At 36.2% G+C, this 15,070-nt stretch overlaps 1 non-coding gene across 1 annotated transcript; it reads right to left on the minus strand.

Moving 5' to 3' along the window:
* Positions 1-12,752: 12,752 nt before the first annotated feature.
* LOC137768991 (U6 spliceosomal RNA) lies at positions 12,753-12,855 on the minus strand. The gene has a single exon (XR_011074905.1). It is a non-coding gene; the product is annotated as a U6 spliceosomal RNA (small nuclear RNA).
* Positions 12,856-15,070: the final 2,215 nt, after the last annotated feature.

Below are 15,070 nucleotides of genomic sequence, written 5' to 3' on the forward strand. Positions count from 1 at the left end.
ATATATTTTTAACACTGTGTTGACTCAGTCTTAATTAGTTTGCACATGGAGCGCCTTACTCAACTGACAAGAAAATATGAAAGTTAAAAATTACTTTTCTTTTCGTATAGGCCATAATGATAGATTGGGATGGAAAGGCATTTAACTATAGGAATATTGTTAGAAGACATGTCTAAAGTGAGACATTGGGATCACCTGGAAAATAAAGACTAAAATGTATTTTCATCTTGCCCAGTAAGGGCTCAACCATGTGGGGCTTTGAGAGAGCCATGGGAGTAAGTGAGTGTGCAGTGGACAAGAATCCTTGGTTTGTAGCATTTGCTGAAGACTAATAAGCTGTGTTACCTTGAAAGTGAACCATTACCAACTCTGAGCATCAGTTACCTCATCTGTACAAGAAGACTTTAATCAAAATCGGGAATTTTTAAACTTTCATCCTTAGAAACTCTGGAGTCTATGGCATAATTCAGAAGCCTCTGAGAGATGTAAGCAAATGTAGCATGGGCAAAGGTCCAGGCCTTCTGCCCCATTCAATAACATCAATTTGTTTTCTATTTTGAGGTTCCCATGATTTCATTTGAAAAAAATTAAAAAGGTGTGGGAGTGGTAATGCTGTTAAAAAATCGAAACGACTGTTTCTACATGATCTTGAGTTTCATTCAGTTTTAAAATGCCATACATTTTTTAACATTGGAATAACCATCTCTTATGAAAAGAGTTATAAATCCTCTTACCTAGTTATTTATTTACTTAAACAAACACTTAGATGGTGACTCCTATGTGCCTGGTTCAATTCTGACTACCTCATAAATAATAACTCATTTACTCTTGTAAGACAGATATCATATAATGATCCCTATTTTGCAAATGAGGAAAACAAAGGCACAGAGAGGTTATCTGTCCAAGGCCACAGGGAGAGCAACTGGTAGAACTAGGACTTGGACCCAGGCTGCTGGCTCTAGAATCCACTGGGCTTAATCCCTACATTGCTCTGCCTCTCATATATTTCAAATGTATTAGTGATATACTAGTGATACAAATGTGGACTGATTAATATCCTTTAACAAGTCTATAATGATTCAGATATATGAGAGCTTTTTATCTCTTCCCAACAATGTTAAAATTTGATTTTTCCAATGTAAAATAATGTAACATGGCCTTTGTGGAACTGTCAACTACAAGAATATAACCATCATTAAGGTTTGATGCTCTCATGGTCAGATTAACATAAATGAGTAAATATTCATATTATTTATATGAATCACTTTTAGAGAAGATTATATTTTGGAAAATATTGGTATATTGCTTGAAAATAGACCTTGAGTTTTAACACTTTCAAATTCTTTAGTAAATGAAAATAGAGAAACATCTAATTCTACTCTTTTAAAAAAAACTAGAGATACACTATAGGAAGCTTATTTTAAGAGGCTCTTTTAAATTGTGAATCTGAGACATAATATCCTTTAGTGTACATTGCCAATTATTTTTAACAATAGAGGTTTCCTCAATTGTGATATTAATAAATGTTAGGAGAATATATTCATACAGTGTGTCCTTTTTCACTTTTTTCACAAACTGTGGTAACTTTTTTGACACACTGTGGCAAAATGTAATCTTAGAAATTTAGGATTAATGAATTTATTATCCATTAATGTTTTTTCACTGAAGCAATCCATAAAATATACTGAGTTTGGTTACGTTAGGAGAGTACATAAACTTTCACTTAGTTTGCAACTTGGTACAGCAACTCTTGACTATCTAGGATTATCTTCATAGATGGACATAGAGATGTGGAAAGGAAGATGTGAATAACTCTAGTGAGTAAGGTAGAAATATTAAAATTATTGGTTATGACTAGATGTTCACTACTGATGATTTAATTATCCATACTATACCTACTTTGCTATTGCTAAAGAACAGCAAGAATTTTTTATATCATCTATATTGGTGACTACTCATACAATAATGAAGAGATAGGTGATCTTAGAAGGGAGCATGTTAATACACATTTTGTAATTTTCTTACACTGTTATCGTTAAGTTGTTAAGCTTTACTTAATTATTCTGACACTTCAGAAAACCCTTCTACTTCATCTTCACAAAGAATGTTTTTAACACACAACACATTTAAAAAATCAACTTAATAAGGAGAACACATACCATCAAAGCATTTGACAATAATATTATATTTTAAAGTCTCTACTAAAAAGATAGCCTCTTATCTCCAGATCTTTCTTCCAGGATTACTTGTTTCAATTATTTACCTATTCATTAATTCTTTTATTCATTTCCGTCTTTTCCCCAAGAGGTTTCAAGACTCTTTTACAAAAAGAATAAATCAAACAAAAATAATATAGTAGAAATAAAAGGAGGAAACCAGGGCTAAAAACAGGAAAGCAAGCATTCCAACATCAAGGATTAATACTGCTGCTGTAATTGAGCATAAAGCCTGCATTAAGTTTCCTGGCAGGCAAGGTAAAAAATACAAAGCAGCAAGTTACAAATCTCTCAGAGAAAAGAAAACATACCTACGATTTGCTCCTGAAAAACAAAGGTTTTCCTAGCAGCAAACTTTGAGAAAAATGATTCATGGGAGGCAGTGTTTTGCAAATTGTAGGTCAGCCCATGAAATAATGTCACTGGATCCTGACCAAAATTTAAAATGCAATAGTCAATTTTTGTTACTTACAGTAGTTATATTCTATACAGTACCTGCAAACACTGAATTAGTAAATACTGATTCACTGCCACTGGAGAAATTCAGCATTAAGTACCTGTCTGGCCACATTTTTGTAAACCTATCAATACATAACCTTATTTTATGTTTGTTTCTGTTTAAAAGACACCTTATTTAATACATATTGTTGATTCATTAACATTGAACTCGTGGCCAACAGCACTATAACTCATGCCTGAACAAAGTTTATCTAACACACATATTTTCTCAGTAAGGCACACCACAGCCCTCTTGTGCCTAGAAGCACTAGACAGAGCTTCAGCACTATGCTGGGGGCATTTAAAACAGCAAAATCACCACCGAAAAGCACAAAAGTGTGAAAAGCTTTTACAGTATGAGAGTTAAAACAAGAAAGCAGTGCATTTCACCATGTGTGACCTCAGCTGGTATGTGCCTATCTGGTAACTCAAACTTTTCACCATGCTGCACATACACATAGCTACAAAGGACTGTGAAAGGACTACGAGTATTGAGCTTGGTCTTAACAAACAAACTTTAGGGTTTAGGCAAATCTGCAGATACAGAATCTACCAATAATGAAGACTGACTCTGTACTGGAAGTGAATGGAGAGGAATAAAATAGGAAAAAAGTATCAGTGCTCATCTCAGGCAGTCAGGATAAATATTATTTCATGAAAGATTTTTCAGAGCTAATACATATATTGATATAGATGTACACATTAAAATCCATATTAATAGATACACCAAATCACAATGAAAAAATCCTTACTATCAATTTTTTTATGTTTAGAAATCACTGGAATACAGGATACACAGTGATGCAATGAACAATTCAATAGCAAATTTTGAAACTTAATTCATTGACTAGTTATTTCTGAGGAGTTTTTACTTATAAAGACCCTCTGGAAACACTTCAAGAAACCACAGGAGAATTAATGATGGCCTCTTCTAAGGCAGTAACCGTGAAAATGAAAAGAACAAGGCTGATATGAGACTACTGATAAAATGGGAGAATTCTTGTTGACTGCATGTAAAGTGGAGGAAGAGTGAAGAAGAAACAGGGATCATTTAGAAAGGGAAAGCCAAACTACCTGAGAACAGTGGTTCCATTTTTGAAGAACGAAAACACATAAGTAAAAGATTGTTTTCATTTTTTGTTTGTTTGTTTAAGGAAATAATACTAATAAAATGAAAGAAATGAAGTAGAAGATTAAGAAAGGATTAAATAATATAGCTAAAATCTTTTGATTTCCTTCCTTCTCTCCTAAAAGTACAAATAAGAATTAACTAATAAATAATGTAACTTTAAAAAATATTCTAAATATTCTAATGGAAATATTATTGCTATAACATGTCTGGCATGTTGCAAAGACCCAAAGAGATGTGAGCTACCTGTAAAGTGGTGTACCAACCGTGCCAGGTGAGGGTGGAGGGATGCTATATCACAAAAAGAAAAAAAAAAATCATGTCAGGATTTAAAAGAAGAAAAAAAAAATAGTATTTCTCTTTTTTGGCTCAGAAGTGACGTACCAGAGGAATGGTGAGAAAACTATAGAAATAAAATGGTAATACGGAGCTTCCCTGGTGGCGCAGTGGTTGAGAATCTGCCTGCCAATGCAGGGGACACGGGTTCGAGCCCTGGTCTGGGAGGATCCCACATGCCGCAGAGCAACCGGGCCCGTGAGCCACAACTACTGAGCCTGCGCGTCTGGAGCCTGTGCTCCGCAGCAAGAGAGGCCGCGACAGTGAGAGGCCCGCGCACCGCGATGAAGAGTGGCCCCCGCTCGCCGCAACTGGAGGAAGCCCTCGCACAGAAACGAAGACCCAACACAGCCATAAATAAATAAATTAATTTTAAAAAAATGGTAATACCTAAGGCAACGAAAATCAAGTTGCAGTTATATGGGGAAGTACCAATGAATCTCCCATCTGTCCAAGGTCAAATCACACTGCTGCCTTCTTCAGACTACCCCAGGGTGTTTTCCAAGACTTTTAGAAGTTAAGTCTTCAGTGTAAGAAATTCTACCTCAATCAATTCATTTTTCTTCCTTTTTCTTTTTTCATTCCTTCCTTCTTTTCTTCCTTCCTCTAAGACCAATTTGCTAACAGAAAATATTCTAAGGACAACATGTTGCTTTTCAATGTCTAAATCCCCGGTGGTATATCATCATCCCATAACACGTTTTGAATCTGCTACGGTTGACAGGAGTAAAGGTTCTTACTGTTTATTATTTTCCTTCAGTTATTGAGATTTTTGTCTCACTAGGTGTCCCTGGGCTTTTGTGTCTAAGTCACGTCAAAAAAGCGAAACACATTCCCTCTGGCCACCAAAACCATACTGATGACAAATATCCAAAAGCTATAATCATAGTTCTCCTGTTAAGACTTCAATACATTGAGAGATGTAAATATCAATCTCATGTAGTTTCAGTTTACAAGGCTCTCAAGATTTGTTAGCGTTTTGGTTTCAATAAAACACACCCAAAACATTTTTTGTATAACAGTACTAATATTAATTCTGTGTTTAAAGCTAAATTATGAAACTTTTATTAATTTAGAGCTAATGAATATAAAAAGGTGCTATGAGGATAATAATTAACAAGATTTTAAATGTTTTCTCTTGGGATAAATAATTTTATCAAATAAGGTAAACACACAAAAATTCTAGGCCTTAGTGGGATTCTCTAGGCTTGTGAATTTTTGAGTGATTAAAAAGACAGCAATTTGTTCACTAGCTTATGATAATTTAAGAAAACACACATATCAACTCACTTTAAACATTTCGAAGTCTGCATTTCATGACATACTGAATCGTAATAACAATATCCCTTGTCTTTACCTTTTATAACTTTTATTATTAATCTTCACTGAGTTATTGAAAACAAAAGGTCTTATTTTTGTATGTCTAAAGAAAACCTATTGTTTTAATTCCACAGTACAAGTATACTCAAATATCATACCTCACTTTGTTGAAAATTCAGTAAAGCAAAAGGGAATTTAAACATAAATAAAACACCCTTCAATACGAAACGGGAATTTTATTTTTCATTTTTTCCTGTGCTCAGTGTCAGTCCTAACCAGTACTCAACTCCTTCCTCGCCCTGACCCCAACCTTCTGCCCTCATCTCTTAGTACCCAAGATTGGCTTTGTCTGTCCTTAAAATTGAAATAGCACCTTAACATTATTAGACAGATTTATTTAATAAAAACCACATTATTTCTAAATGGCATTCACCCTCTCAGAAGTTTAAATAATCTGCCAGAAATTTACCCCAGCACTGACCTTGTTTTCTTTAGTAGAGTACAAGCTTTTAATAAAACACTCTGACAGTCAACAGCAAAAAGCTGTTTGTCTCACCTTAATATATAATAACAAGGATAAGTATCGTGGTTCTTTATATGGACATATTTATATAAGCACATAGACATGGGGGTTATTGGTTAGTACAAAAACGCATATTCCAAATGCTCCTTACATTCAAATCCAGCTAGTTATGGTTTGTTTTGATCTTTGAAAATGTGTTTGAAAGTTTTGTGGGCTTACTTCACGTATTATATCCAGTTAAACTTTAATACAAACTGACTTTTCCCCTCTACATAGTTACTCTCCGACTGCTGTCAGTCAGCAGGAGCTCTGCATACACAGACTCATGTTAACAGTGGCCTCTAGAAGGATGTGATTTCTAGCCTATTCAGTCTCCTACAGAAAAGCTCAGATTGTATTTCAAACCAAAATAAAAGTTTCTCTGGAGGTGATTCTTTATTCCCCACCTTTACTACCTACTAGCACAAGTAATCAATCAAAAGGGAAATGGATATTCAACTTTAGATTTGTAACCAATGTGAATGTTCCAACAAAGAGTATGTATGCTTGTATTCCAGAGGAATATGGGAATAGGTGAGTGGGCACTGATGAAATCTCCTTCAAAGAAATCCTATGAAAGAAAGAGATGGTTTAACATTTTTCCCTCCAGTGAATGGATTATCTAACATCTAAGTTTCTCCTAGGCATATGTTTAGTTCATGAACTTTATTATATTTGATGTCAAGGTGGCTTAAAATGGTTTTGCATTCTTGCCCACTTGCTGAAGGCCTACCAACCTTTCAAGAATCAGCACAGACAACATTTTACTTTGAAACTTTCACTGAACTGACTCCACAAGCACATTTAGGTATTCTTCTGTAATTCTGTTTTCAGAGCAGCGTTTCCTAAACTTCAATATTTAACTTTGTGCACAGCATCCAGTATCTATCTTTGAATATACTGGGCAAGTAAAAATAGAACTGTTCGCTAATTATTTTAAAATGAAAATCTCCGCTCAGTGAAATCTAAGTTCTATTTTATGCCACCCCTCCTTGAATCTTCCTTAACTACCCAAGCCAAAACAGCTTCTTTCTTCTGTGAGTTCTGTTACATGTCCAACTCATTGGTTGTCCCCACTAATCTGTATCACATGCAGTTCTCCAGGGCCTCATATTTTCTACCAAAAAGAATGAAAATTTCTGAAAGATAGGGAGAGTCCAGCACAGCCCAGAGTCTAGTCCGTTGCGAGAGTCATCCAAAATTTCTTAAGTAAATTCTAGCTATCCTGGCCTGACATTAGAAGGCTTTAAATTTTTTCAAACTTATTCTGGTGTCACACTAAAGTCTGTATCATCCTGGAATACTAGTGACCAGCTAAGTACACCAATGACCAAAACACCCTTCTTGCAGGTGAAAATCTTCTTTCCCACTCACATCATCTCTAAAAAATAATAATGTCACTATAGTGTTCTTTCTGATAGGTGCTTCCAATGTGATATCTAAGGTATGCTCTGCTTCTAGACGTCAAAAGTTTAATAAACTAGCCAAAACTTTAAAACAGAATAACAGGAAAATATAGGTTGTGGTTTATTTTGGAGGAATTGCTATTAGCCTGACTACAAGGCTAATCTTCAAACATGACTCTAAAGAAAAGGTCAGCAGCCTGAACTCAAACAGAAATGGTTGTTAATAGATGAATGCAATGATGAGGGCCCTCGTGGGTGGGTCAGCTCAGTGACTTTTGACCACCTCAGAAACACAAGCTGTGAAAACACAAGCATTCCTTCATTTTACTTATCATTTGGATCCTAAGCTCCGATTCACTTTTTTCAAAACTTATTTTGGAGCCAACAGCGATTGGTAAGTGAAAGGCTACCTGGGGCTGATTGTCAGCAGCAGCAGGGTCCCGCATGGAGGAGAATTATCGCTCTTGTTCACAAGAGCATGTTTATAATACATCTGAAATTGCCTGGCAGAGGGTCTTTGAGGAGACTGCAGAGCAAGGGTGGAAAGAGAGAAGAATATGGATTGAAAAAGACACTCTAGTGATTTAGAAGGTTCTTTGGGGAAATATTTTCCCTCTCTATTCTGTCTTTTCCATACTTTATCAACTCAATTTTATTTAGTATCTGTGTATGATGTTTAATACTTGCTTTCTAATTTTTTTCTGTCCAAATAACTGTGTGCAAGGTCTAGATAGTTCTTAGCAGCAGATCACAAACTTTGCATTTAATACTCATTTAGTCACCTAAGAACAACTTGCCTCAGACACCTGGACTTCAGGGGGCAGCCCGCAGTAAGCCACTGCCCAGCCAGGCCTGAGGAGTGAAACAGCGTAGTAGGCTCACACAGACCTGGGGTGCTGTCCCTCAACTACTAACTGTGTGATGCTGGAAAGTACACTTACCTTCTACTGAGCTTGAGTGGTAGAACCAGAAAAGGGCTTGGGAGGGATGGGTGTGACAGGAAATTGAAATGCAGGTACCACACATTACATTTCAGAGCTACTTGTATAATACTCTCACCAAAGAGCATCTTCACAACAGACAGGTTTTCAATTCTTATGATGTGGACACGTACAAATGATTCTGTAGGAAAATCCTGCGGTTTTACTTAACAAAAGTGAAGATTACATATCATTTAACATATCATCACAAAGCTCTTTCTATTTGAAGGGGCCAAAGTCTAGACATAACTTGTAACACCACTGAATTCTATGCCTGAGAACAAAGGGTAATTTCTGCTCAGCAATCCTCAGTGGGTATGTAAATGAATGCTGCTGAAATATTCAGAAGCTGATACCAATACAAAGTGAAGTGTAATAATCTAAATGTGCCATTGCTTTCCCCTCCTACTAATTACTTGCTTTAGGCTTTTTTCACCAATATTTTGTCTCCTTGCCTTTTCTGTTCAGACTGAATGGACACCTAACTACATAGGATCACTACAATTTCTTAACACAACTTTGAAGCACTGTCATTATTTTACTGGCTTGGTTGCTGCCCTGGCTGTGAACACTTAACAGAGTTGGTTGAAGTGCAAAACGGCCGAAGTCACAATTTGTATGGGCTAAATTACTCTTCGTTCTATGGAAACAGATATCACTTAGACAACAGGGAAAACGTTCATCGGTTAAAAGAAACATCAAAACCAGTGCACCTCAGAAGGTATGGTCAGCTAAAGGCTAACGGGTAACTGATTTCCTAAAAATTTTGAGGACACAAAATAAAATTGAATGGTCTCAAGTCGTCAATGCAATGAAGTTTGGTGGTGTTTTCACTCTGCATGAAATAATTCTTTCCATTGTTAATTTCATCCACTCTACCTCCATCCCAGTTTCCTCAGGACTCAGACTTACTGATTAAACTTAAAGGCAAATCCAAAGGATGTTTATTATGCTTATTCAGAGAAAGCCTCTCCTTTTGGACACAAAGGCCTTGTGTCTAGCTAAAGCTCACTAGCTAGTTTTCCCTTCCTTCAGAACAAGTTCTGTACTGAGAGGCTCTTCAGGCTCTCCTGAAAATTGGTTCCTTATAGACCCACTCCTCCAACGTTAATTTAACAGTCGTAAATCCAGAGGTTGATTCAGCTTATGCTCGAGCCATACCTGGAGCCGCCAATCATTAACCATATGAATAAATGAGAATAACTTTCTTGTTACTTATTTTATAGGGTTCCAATATGATTTTATATCAAAATAACCTTTTTTTGAATGACTCCCACTCCATAAAAATGATGACAGTAGATGTGGACATGGAGATGCATGAAAAGCCCAGAGCTGCCACCCCAACTCATCCTTCCCCTCACAACCACCTCCCCTTGGATTCAAGGAAAACAACTAAAAACTGGACTAAATCATTCTACTCATAGAGTCTCACTCTCTAAATTACGCATGAGTGGAAGGAATTATGAAAAGTAAAAGAATAAATGAAATTTGGGGAAGTACCTAAATATTATTAATTTATAATTTGTATTATTAATGAAGCAATATGCAATAAGAGAATTTTACAAATATCATTAATAAACATTGTACCTTGAACACTTACTATGTTTGCAACTGTGCTAAGCACATTCCATACTTTTTCTCATTTAATTCTCACAACTAATAATTGATAGGTGCTATTATTATCTTCATTTTATAGCAGAGAAAAGTGAGTCTTGGTAAGGTTAAATAATTAACCCAAAGTCAACCAAACAGTAAATGGAATAGCTAGAACTTGGATACAAGTCTCTATCCAACTCCAAAGATTCTTACTCTATTCTTTATTGCCATTTTCATTCATTCCTTTATTCCCTCAAAATATGTTTACTGAACATCACCTAGGTGAAGGGTTTTGGAATTGATGTTATGATATATCTCAGAAACTATAATGATAGCTCTCATCTTTAAAGAATTTATAGTTACTTACAGGGCATATGGTCTTCAAAGGACTCAGTATGTAAGAGGTATATCTAAATAATTAGTTACCCTGGATTGCATAATAACTTAATTTTTCTCTGCTTTCTACATATGAACACCTTGGAAGAGATCTGGAAGGACTGACAAAGACCCCCACCCCCAAAATTATCATTCTGAGCATAGGTGTAAAGGGCAAGCGGTGGGGGATTGATCCAGAACCAAATTGTGCATGCCTTCAGTGGCTGGAGAAGTGCTCAATAATTTACAGAGCGGCCTCAATTTCTGAGAAAGGGAACTCAGTATTTAATAACTCTACCTAAAATATAAAATAATTCAGACTTAGTCTGTTCTATCTTTGTGAAAACATTTGTGAGAATGATCTAGAAGACAGGATGGTATCAGAGAAAGAACATAAACTGTGGAATCAAAAAAAATCTGTGTTTGAATCCTGGCTGATCCATGTTCTAGACAAAATACTTAAATTCTCTGAAGCTATTCTCACATCAGTAAACTAGAGATGATAATAATGGCATCCAGCTTAAAGGATTGTTGTAAAACAATCAAGAAACACTTTACATGAGGGAGATACCCAGTATGTGTTACAGCTTTTAGCACTGCTCAATCTTATGTCCTTTTATTTTCAGGAATATTGTATATGTAGGTAGGTGTCCTTGTCTTCCCTCCCTACTGTGGGTGGATTCCTCCTAAGACTACATACTTGGTCAATGAAAGAACTTTTTTATGATAAAAATAAAACAATTAAACAATTAATTATAGTATACATGAGGTATTATTCTCACCTGATAGACTATTCAAACTCAAACTCAACTCCAAAACACTGGATTATCATTTTCAGAAAACAGACTTTCTTATCTTTTCTTCTTCTATTTTTTAAAACCAAGCTTATTGAGGTATAATTTAACATACAGTAGGATTTGTCTTTTTTTAGTGTATAGTTCTATGACTTTTGACAAACACATATAGTCATATAACCACCAAAATCAAAATACAAACTGTGTCATCACCCCAAAATTTCCTCATGCTTATTTGTGGTCCATCTCTCACAACGCCTAAAGCCCCTGGCAATTCTGATTTGGTGCCTATAGTTCTACCTCCAAAGAATGTCAAAACAGAACGATTACATAATACGAAGTAGTCTTCCGAATTTGGCTTCTTTCACTAAGCATAATGCATTGAGATTCATCCATTCACTGCATGTACCAGTAGTTGTTCTCTTTTTATTTTATGGTATTTCACTGTATGAATGCATCAGTTTGTCTCGTTGAAGGACATTTTGATTTTTACACTTTGGGGCTATTATGAATAAAGCCAGTACAAACTCTGCCAAACTGCTTTCTATAGTAGCTGTACAATTTTGCATTTGCACCAGTAATGTATAAGAATTTCAGTTGTGTCACATCTTCAACAGCACTTTTTAAAAACAGGCAATCTAATCGGTGCATAGTGGTATCTCATGATGGTTTAACTTGTATTTCACAAATGACACCCAATTTAAGTTTGAATGGTCAGCAACCCTGCCTCACCTGTTGTTTAATGTTTTTCATAACACAACGTTATGCTGTAGACAAAATAAGTCCCCTGCCACTTCAGTAAACAAAGAACGCTGCTGCCATCAAGCCCTCAGCCACTGCAGCCACCCCCAGCAGTGCACCCTGAGGGGAATCAGGGTGGAGAAAAACAGGATACTGGCCCTAGGTAGTTAAGATGCACATCAAAAGAATGATTTCAATAAGCCCAGACTTGTATCTTCCCATACATAGGAAAGCACTAAAATCATTAACTTGAGATGTTTTTTGTGATTAGCAGTAATCTTTTGATGTTTGACTACATTTTGTGGTTTTGGGGTCTTTTTGTTTTTTGGGGGTTTTGTTTTTTGGGGGGTCTTTTTTTTTTTTCAGCACAAACTCCTACATAGCTTGGTTCCTCCCTTACCATTTTGGAACAGTCCCTCAGAGCTATCTGAGAGGCTGCCATTCCAGGCTATAGTCCTTAATAAGGTCCCTGAATAAAACATTATTCTCAACTTTCAGGCTGTGCATTTTTTTTTTTCAGTTGACAATGCCTTCCCATAATTTAAGGTAATGGGAAATGTATTAAGATAATGTAAACCTTTGTGAGATAAACAATATCCCACTGCAGTACTCAGCTACTCAACTGCACCTCAACATTTGTATGTACAGCTTGTACCCTAAAATTTTACCATTATTTCTATATTGTTCTGTAGTTTTCCTCTGATTTTTTTTAAATCTGGGAACATTGTACTTACCAACTAGACTTGAGTCTTCAAAAAGATAGTGAGTTAATGATCTCTATCGTAACTTATTATTATTTTTAAATATGGAACACTTCACAGATTTGTGTGTCACCTTGCTCAGGGGCCATGCTAATCTCTCTGTGGTTCCAATTTCAGTATATGTGCCGCTGAAGCAAGCGCTATCTTAAACTTACATTATACTAAGAGCCTTATTCCACAAAGGCTTGTGGAGTGAATTGAGAGCATTTAAGTCACAATTTTGTCCTGCCCTTCTCCAAGTTAAATGTCACCAGTTGCTGAGGGTCGACACTGAACAGAAGACAGAGAAGGAAGTGTTACGAGCATGAGAACATTTGAGAGCTTAAGTGGGGATTGGTTAGCACTCTAAAGAAAGTTGAAGAGAAAATGCAAAGTAAGTATTATACAATGTAAATAAGGAAGCACCGGCAAAAGTAAGAAGAAAATAAGCAAAGGGAATATTGAAAATATAAGTAAAGGAAATAATGCATCATATAAGAGGGTAGGACTGAAGATCAGGAATATGCCAAAAATTATTATACATGAATACATCTATTTTATTGCTAATATTTATTCTCTTGGTCTATAAGTTAAATCAACCCTCCTGACAGATGTAGGATGATGAATGAGTGATATATTACTTGCTATATTTCTGGGGATAATGCTTAAACAGATTTTTTTCTATTAACAAATCTCCTGAACTTTTATTAAAATTGAAAATACTAATACAGACTCAAAACAGTCAAGATACTAGCATGTAAGTGAGACTGGGGAGAAGATGGGGGAGACTCAGCATCCCCCTGATGACCATCATCCTAATACTATGTCTTTAAATGCTACCAAACACTGACAACAGCCCAACCACTACTCTGAACTCTGTGTATTCAACTGCTCACTCAGTATCTCCCTTTGAATTTGAAAATTTTTTCAAATTTTTCATGGTCAAAGTTTTTCATGGTCAAAACAGAATTATTTATGCATTCTTCATATGTGCCCCAGTTCCAGTTTCCTCCAACTCAGTAAATGGCAACTCTAGTCTTCCACTTGCCGAAACCTTAGTCATTCTTCACTTTTTCTAACATGCCACTCCAATCCATCAGCAAATCCAAATAGCTGCATCTTCAAAATACACCCAGAATCCTGCCACCTCTTATCACAATATAGTCAAAGCTACCATCCATTCAACAGAATTACTGCCATAGCCTCCTAACTGGTGTCCCTGTTTCCACCCTGGTTTCTCTGGGCTTATCTTTTACCAGTCCCTGCCTGGCTCATCCTTTTCTAGCCACACTGCCTTCCTTTCTCTCCTTGGAACATGCCAAGCAAGCTCGCCCCATAAGCCCTTGGTACTTTTTCTTCACTCTCTCTGAAACGTCTCCCCCCAGATATATACATGCTTCTTCCTGTTCTTTTCAATCCCTGCTCAAAGGACATCTTCCTTCCCAAAAGGCTCTTCCTGACCATTCTGCAGAAGCAGCACCCTCTTCCTGTTTTCCTCCATCCAAATTATTCTGATTTACTTTTCTCAAGAGCACGTGCCACCACCTACCATTTTATATATTTGTTCATTTACTATCTATTTTATCATCATCTGGGTCCCCCACAGGAACCTAAGTTCCATGAGGGATTTAGCCTACTTTGTTCACTACTGAATTCCCAGTGCCTAGAAGAATGAGTGGCTCATAGAATGTGGCAACATGGATTTGTTAAATGAATGAATGAATGATTTAAGAGCCTGAAGTAAGGTCACACCAAGTGACAGAGTGTGCATATGAACCCAGCACCTTGATTCGTGATCAGTGCTCTTAACCACTATGCTTGTTCTAGTCATCCTGAGACAGCTATTGTAAGGACTGAAAGACATAATTTAGGTCAATTTTCCATCATAGCATTTGATACACGCTAATTACTGAATGAATGACAAACATCTTTTTATTTCCAGGGCTTTCTCAACTTCAATCCCCTCAAAGGTTGGTAATAGATGAAATCTGTCAAGTCTTGGTATTTGGCATAGTAGAGAATAATTGATGTGACTGTCCTCCAAATTTTAGTAAAGGGAGGCCTCTACCAGTCATTTTCCAAAACATATATAGTGTCCCTCCCTTCCTGACTCTGTGGCCAATTTGACTTCCTTTTCAAAATTCTGAATAAAAAAAGAGGGCAGAGTATGAGGGAATAAAATGTATAGAATACACCAAGATAGATAGATAGATAGATAGATAGATAGATAGATAGATAGATAGATAGATAGATAAAAAGAAAATCCTATGTATCCCTCACATAGATAGAATCTACCAAGCATAGGTTGCTATCATTTGAACAAACAAACTTCAGATTCCCTGGGGCTGACTTGAAGGTTAAACAAAATTATACACCC

This window comes from Eschrichtius robustus, chromosome 8, assembly GCF_028021215.1.
Source record: "Eschrichtius robustus isolate mEscRob2 chromosome 8, mEscRob2.pri, whole genome shotgun sequence".
NCBI classification, from domain to species: domain Eukaryota; kingdom Metazoa; phylum Chordata; class Mammalia; order Artiodactyla; family Eschrichtiidae; genus Eschrichtius; species Eschrichtius robustus.